The following is a 6,069-nucleotide window of genomic DNA, read 5'->3' on the forward strand; positions in this document are numbered from 1 at the left end:
GAGGGCACACATTTCTTTTTGACTGGTTTTTATTAACTACTATGACAAGAGCAGTGGAGAAGCTTTCTGAAGGCAGTATCTTAAGTCTGCCACAGTTGGTGACCAACTTTGACCTGACATCTATATGTGATTAAATGTGTTTTACATGACAGCACAAAAGACACGTCACCAAATCTCATTTTGCCTTCTGAATAATTCTTAGCTCTCTGATGTGATGCTGAGGTAGTGACAGCCCCCCCCCCACACACACACACACTTCTTCTATAAAACTCTGAGCCAAATTTATGATCTGTTACGTTGAATAAAAACTATTCAGGTTACTAATGCGCCTCTGCCTTTTTGAAGTGAAACGATAAATATGTAGAAAGAAAAGATAAAGCAGTCCATTAATCCTGCAATATTTCAAAGCCAATCTTGTGTTTCCAAATCTGACATTCCTTATCCGAGTATTTATGTCTTCGACCTTCTTTTTTTCCAACTCTGTCCTGCATTTTTTTTTTCCTTCACACGCCGCGCCGAAAAGAAAAAAGCCATATGAGGATCGTTTTGCACTTGTTGCAAAAAAATTTGAAAAAGGAAAAATGACAGCTTACAAAATTGCAGTTTATTATTTATCTGAAGAGAAGGTGTTTTTTTTTTTATCTTAATAGTTGCGATGGCTTGTTTAAAAGCACAACAAGCCATGGGATAATCCCGGAGAAATAATTCGTCACCAGAGAGAGATGTTAGTTTGCCCAGTGGAGTTATAAACTCACAAAAACGAAGGAATATTTTAACATCTCATGGCTCGTCTCAGGGCAGGTGGAGTTTGTTTCATAATTACTCATAGTCTGATGACATGATTAGTTATAACCTCGTGGTGTCCACTGGACAAGACTGGATGGTTTTAGAGGTTCTCGTCCCACGAAAGAAATTTCTACTGAATTTTAAACATTTCCACATTTTGTCCTCATTCTGGTGTTTGCTGTTCTTTAACTGTAAAACACTATAAAACAGCGTCCTCTGCTGGTCTCTACTGGTAATACATTAGCTCTGTGACCAGCTTCTTGATGTGATTCATTAATGTTTCTTTTTCTTCTTTTTTTAACACACACTCTGTATCTGTATCATCTCTTCGGTTCCTGTTCATCTGAGTCTTGTCATGTGAGATTTTAGTTTCAAAAATGTAACTTCTCTTCCTGTCAGACCTCACATAAATGCATCGTAGTTTTAGTCCAAATCAGGGATATAAAGTAATTGACACAACTTGTGAGTAGCTTCAGCACAAAAAGAAAACAAAAATATTAAGAAGCTTCACCATCTTGATGTCTTTATTTTGGTGGTGTAGTTTCTTTAGCAGCAGAGCTCATGCTGCAGCATGATGGCTTAGTGGTTAGTGCTGTTGTCTCATGGCAACAAGGTCCTGGGTTCAAGCCCTGGGTTGGACCTTTGTGGAGTTTGCATGTTCTAATCGTGTTTGTGTGGGTTTTTTTCAGGCTCCCTGGTTTCCTCCCACAGTCTGAAAACCTGCATATTAGGCTGCCTTCAGACCCAGGCCTCCATTGAAAAGAGATCTATGATCTCAGCTGAATTTGCCTGGTTAAATAAAGGTTAATAATAATAAAACAAATCAGTAAGTGGACCTATCTGCAATAATGAGCAAAACTAAACCAGCTAACACCGTCTAAAACTAGATGACTTGTATCTAAAAGCTTCGGTCTGTGCAGTGGAAATGACTCATGATGTACCATTTCCTTTCTAGATTTGTGATAAAAGACTTCATAGCAAAACTTCTCTGAAATTCAAACATGAAAAACATATTGTGTATATATATATATACCATGGCATAAAAATAGGAGAAAATACATTAAACCAAGTGGCAAAGGTTTAACACAATAATCTTGTCATTTCAAGTGTTTCCATTTGTTATTGATTCTTTATAAAAAAGTATAAAGATTCTCACAGACAGCTAAAATTTGCTTCTCTCAGGTTTTGTAGTTAAACAAACTGTTGAGCTGAACAATAAATGAAGCCTAATTTCAACAATGAGGTATTTTTCCCCATGAGTTTAAAGCATTGAAGCTTCTTTTTTTTCTCAGTTCTCTTTAGCTGGAGAGAAAGAAAGTGGCAAAACAAAATAGTCCAAAATCATTTCNATGAGGTATTTTTCCCCATGAGTTTAAAGCATTGCAGCTTCTTTTTTTTCTCAGTTCTCTTTAGATGGAGAGAAAGAAAGTGGCAAAACAAATCAGTCCAAAATCATTTCAGTAATGAAAATAATAACAGCAAGAAGCACAATAACAATATTTTTGTTAGAAGGCTTTAAAACAATTTGGTTGTGAGGCTGAGACAATAAAAGAAGATTATACACTGTAAATGAACATTCAGCTTATATAAAAACATCAATGATGAATGACAGTTTACCACATTTATTTAAGACAACCAATATGTATGTGATTATTCTGATGGCAGCTATTTACAAATTACAGATGAAACTGTGAATAAAATATGATTTAAAAAATGAAAATGTTATATATTATAATATAAAGCAAAGTGGGCAGTTATAATTAGACTGTGTGGACCCCAACTTGAAATCTTATCTTTGTTGCCGTGCTAAAGAAAGGAAAAGACTAAAATGAATATGTTAAAACAAAAAACTCATAATAAAGTGCTTTACTACACAACTGAAGGAATAAAAAGAAGATAAACAGTAACATGTAGGATACAGTTTAAAGTCTGTCAGTGAACGTCTTACACCTCAGTATCAGAGGAGGACTTGTTGGTTTGAACGGTGACCTCTGGGTTTGGGTAGGAGCGAGGTTCTTCTTCCTGGAAGGCATTCTCCAACACCTTCAGGATGGATTTACGGACAACATCCTTGAAATCTGGGCTCATGAACACATACAGCAGAGGGTTTATGCAGCTGTTGACACAGACTAGGCCAAAGGAAATTGCATTAAAGATAGAAAGGGTGTAGCTTAATGTTTCATTTGTATAATCTGTTGTCACCAAGTCAAAAAAATTCATGATCTGCATGGGAGCAAAGCAGAGAAAAAAGACGATGATAATGGCAGCAATTATCTTAAAAGTACGACTTGATTTGCTGGCCAGGGTGCGGTTTCTCCTGAATCGATGGATTATGACGGCATAACAGGAGACAATGACAGTGAAGGGGGTGACAAAATCCAGGAGGAAATAGGTGATGATCATGGCCTGAAGGCGATTCTCAAAGCCATCAGATTGAGTTAAGTTCATGTAACAGGAAATGACTTTGTTGTCCGATGAATCAGTTCCACTGAAGACAAAATTTGGAGAGCTTAAAATTAAACTTAGAGCCCAAACACACAGACTCACACAGAAAGCCTTGCAAACATTTCTGTGATTCTGGGCCCAGACGGGCTTCACCACAGACACACATCTGTCCACACTGATCACCATCAACATGTAGATGCTGGCTGACAGGTTTAGGTTGAGTATGGTGAGGTTCATCTTGCACATGAAGGAGCCAAACGGCCAGTGGAAATCCATTGCTGTGTATGTGACACTCAGGCAGGAATGCTGTGAAGAGGAAGTCGGCCACAGCAAGGTTGAGGAACCAAACTGTGTTCACAGTTTTCTTCATCTTGAAGCCGGTCACCCAGATAACCACTCCATTCCCGAGCACACCGAGGACAAAGGCCAGGGAGCAAACAATCAGAGACACGGTGCGAGGCCATTCCAACTCAGTGGGATCATTGTTGACAGAGGAGTTATTACTGATGACACCTAATTCATCACCTGAGTTGATGTGATAAGAAGGAGAAACGGTCATTGCATCCAACACTGTAAAAGAACATGCAGAAAACAAAATAATAAAAATATTTATAGTAAGAATCCATTAAAGTAAGAATAATGATTAAAAACAGAAACTCCAGTTTCAGTAAATTTGTTTCTCAAACAGACATGTATATTAATAATATTATTAATAATAATAATCTATTCTCTCTGACACAACTGGAGACCATATTTTAGGAGCCTCATATTTTTATCTGTGCCTCTAAACTCTGTAAGTTTAACATGAACCATATAATATATGTAAACAAACATTTTATATATTTTAAAGAAAGTTTCTCCATTTATGTAAATTATCACTGTAAAAAGACTTAAAACACTTTTCCTCCCCAAGTTTTGCACATGCAAACCTCCTTATCAATATTTCTGCTGTGTGTAATTGACATCAAATTAAGTGAAAAACAGAAGCTGAATTTGTTGCTTAAAAGTTTTAGATAATAGTTTAACTACATTAAAACTAACACTGCACAAAGAAAACTGTTCCTATGAAGTTGACTTCATTAACACTTTCATAGCAGTTTGGTCTCATACAGTTTGAAAAGCTGCAGAACAGTTTAAATAAATTCTACATAAAGGTTTTAGTCAATGACAAAAAGAAGAAGAAATATTACAGGGTTTTTTCTCAGACCTTCAATGAATGCTACTCAGATATAATTATCTGTTCTTTGTTGTAACTTTGAACAAACTTGTCCGTTTTTGAGCTTTTAAATTCTCAAAGACTCTTTACTCTTCCTTGTTTGGATCGGTCAGTATTCTAGTGTTCATGGTTGAGTTTTCACTCATCAGCAGAGAAATGTGGAGCTCAGATCCCTGACTGTCTACTTGTTTGACATCATGTTGGGATGTGACTTCAAGCAGTACAATCCACCTTCATGAGGAGATCAGTGAAATTCTCTATCTTAGCTTTGTATACTTGTTTAAAACAAGATAATATAAATTAATACAAATTCTACATCCAATAATTTGTCTCCAAGATATTTCAGAATCCTGCAGAACAACATTAGGACAAAATACACTTATGTTTAAAACTCATTCTGATGCAAATTTGGATTTCTATCTTTATTAGGACATTGTATTGACTTTTATTCACTTCTGTAGCCTAATCCTGAACTAAACTCAATTCACACTTTAGTCAGAAACCTAACCCCAAACCTACAAATAATGTTCCACCATTTAGGACTGGGCTTAGGTCTCCATAAGGACTTCCAGTCCTTACAAGGTAGGTGATTATATAAAAAAGGCCTAAAAAGATACCAATAAACAAATACATAAACACACACAAAGAGAAAAACATTATTACCTTCTTCTCAGTGGTCAGCAATAATAAAATGGCTCCACTGACCATCTAAAGTCTGATTAAAACACCTGCCAAGACACAAAACTCATACCAACAAAAATGAACGTACCTTTCTCAGATCTCTGTGGTGGAATGTGACTGAAACAGCAGGAAAAGACTCACTGATCAAACTGTGACAGGAGAATATGAAGACATGAGTGGGTGATAATGTCACCTCCTACATGAAGGTGGAGCCAGAGGCTGAACACACACAATGCTGTGAGCTCTTAATATGTCCTTCAAATACACAAACTTTATTGATATTATTAGCCTTGGTGTGTTTCAGTTTATAACTGCACTTAGTTTCCTCCGTGTGTTGCTGCTCATTGATTCCCTCAGTTCTTTTGGTTTCTCTCTACCTTACAGCTGATCTGCTGGTTCAGCTCATCTTCTCCTCCTTCCTGTCATCATCCTCCCTGTATAAATACTCCACAAATTGTTCAGATCATTTGTTTACCTGCCACAGTCATGTCACCTTCTGTTCTTGCTCTAAGTCTATTTGTTTGTAGTTGTTTTTTTACCTTGTCCCGGTCTGTATTTTTGTTAAGTGTTGTCACATCAGCCCTTTTTTTTTACGTTTTCGTTATTTTTTTATGTATCTCCCTGTCTGCTGCTTGGGTCCTTAATACTCAGTGATACAGCTTCATTTGCTGCCAGTCTTTCTCTGTGGGTATCTGCCTCCATCTCAACATCGAGCTGATGAGGGATCACTGACATCTGCCTTCCTCCTGCTCCTGCTTCTCATGCCTTTGTCTCTGAGGGGCTCCAGGTGGACGCTCCTTATGTCTTTGTTTCTGAGCAGGTCAAGGCAGACGTTTCTCATTTTGTGTCTGACGTTGAGAAGGTCCTGCACCTCTGTTGAATGAGGACAGTCACGATTCATCGTTTGATCCATCCAGCCTTTTTAAGAATCAGCTCATGAA

General features: G+C 37.2%; 1 pseudogene; it reads right to left on the reverse strand.

Annotated features, from left to right (window-relative positions):
- Positions 1–2,154: 2,154 nt before the first annotated feature.
- LOC108245963 lies at positions 2,155–5,573 on the reverse strand (annotated as a pseudogene).
- Positions 5,574–6,069: the final 496 nt, after the last annotated feature.

The sequence above is a fragment of the Kryptolebias marmoratus genome, linkage group LG16, assembly GCF_001649575.2.
Source record: "Kryptolebias marmoratus isolate JLee-2015 linkage group LG16, ASM164957v2, whole genome shotgun sequence".
NCBI lineage: Eukaryota > Metazoa > Chordata > Actinopteri > Cyprinodontiformes > Rivulidae > Kryptolebias > Kryptolebias marmoratus.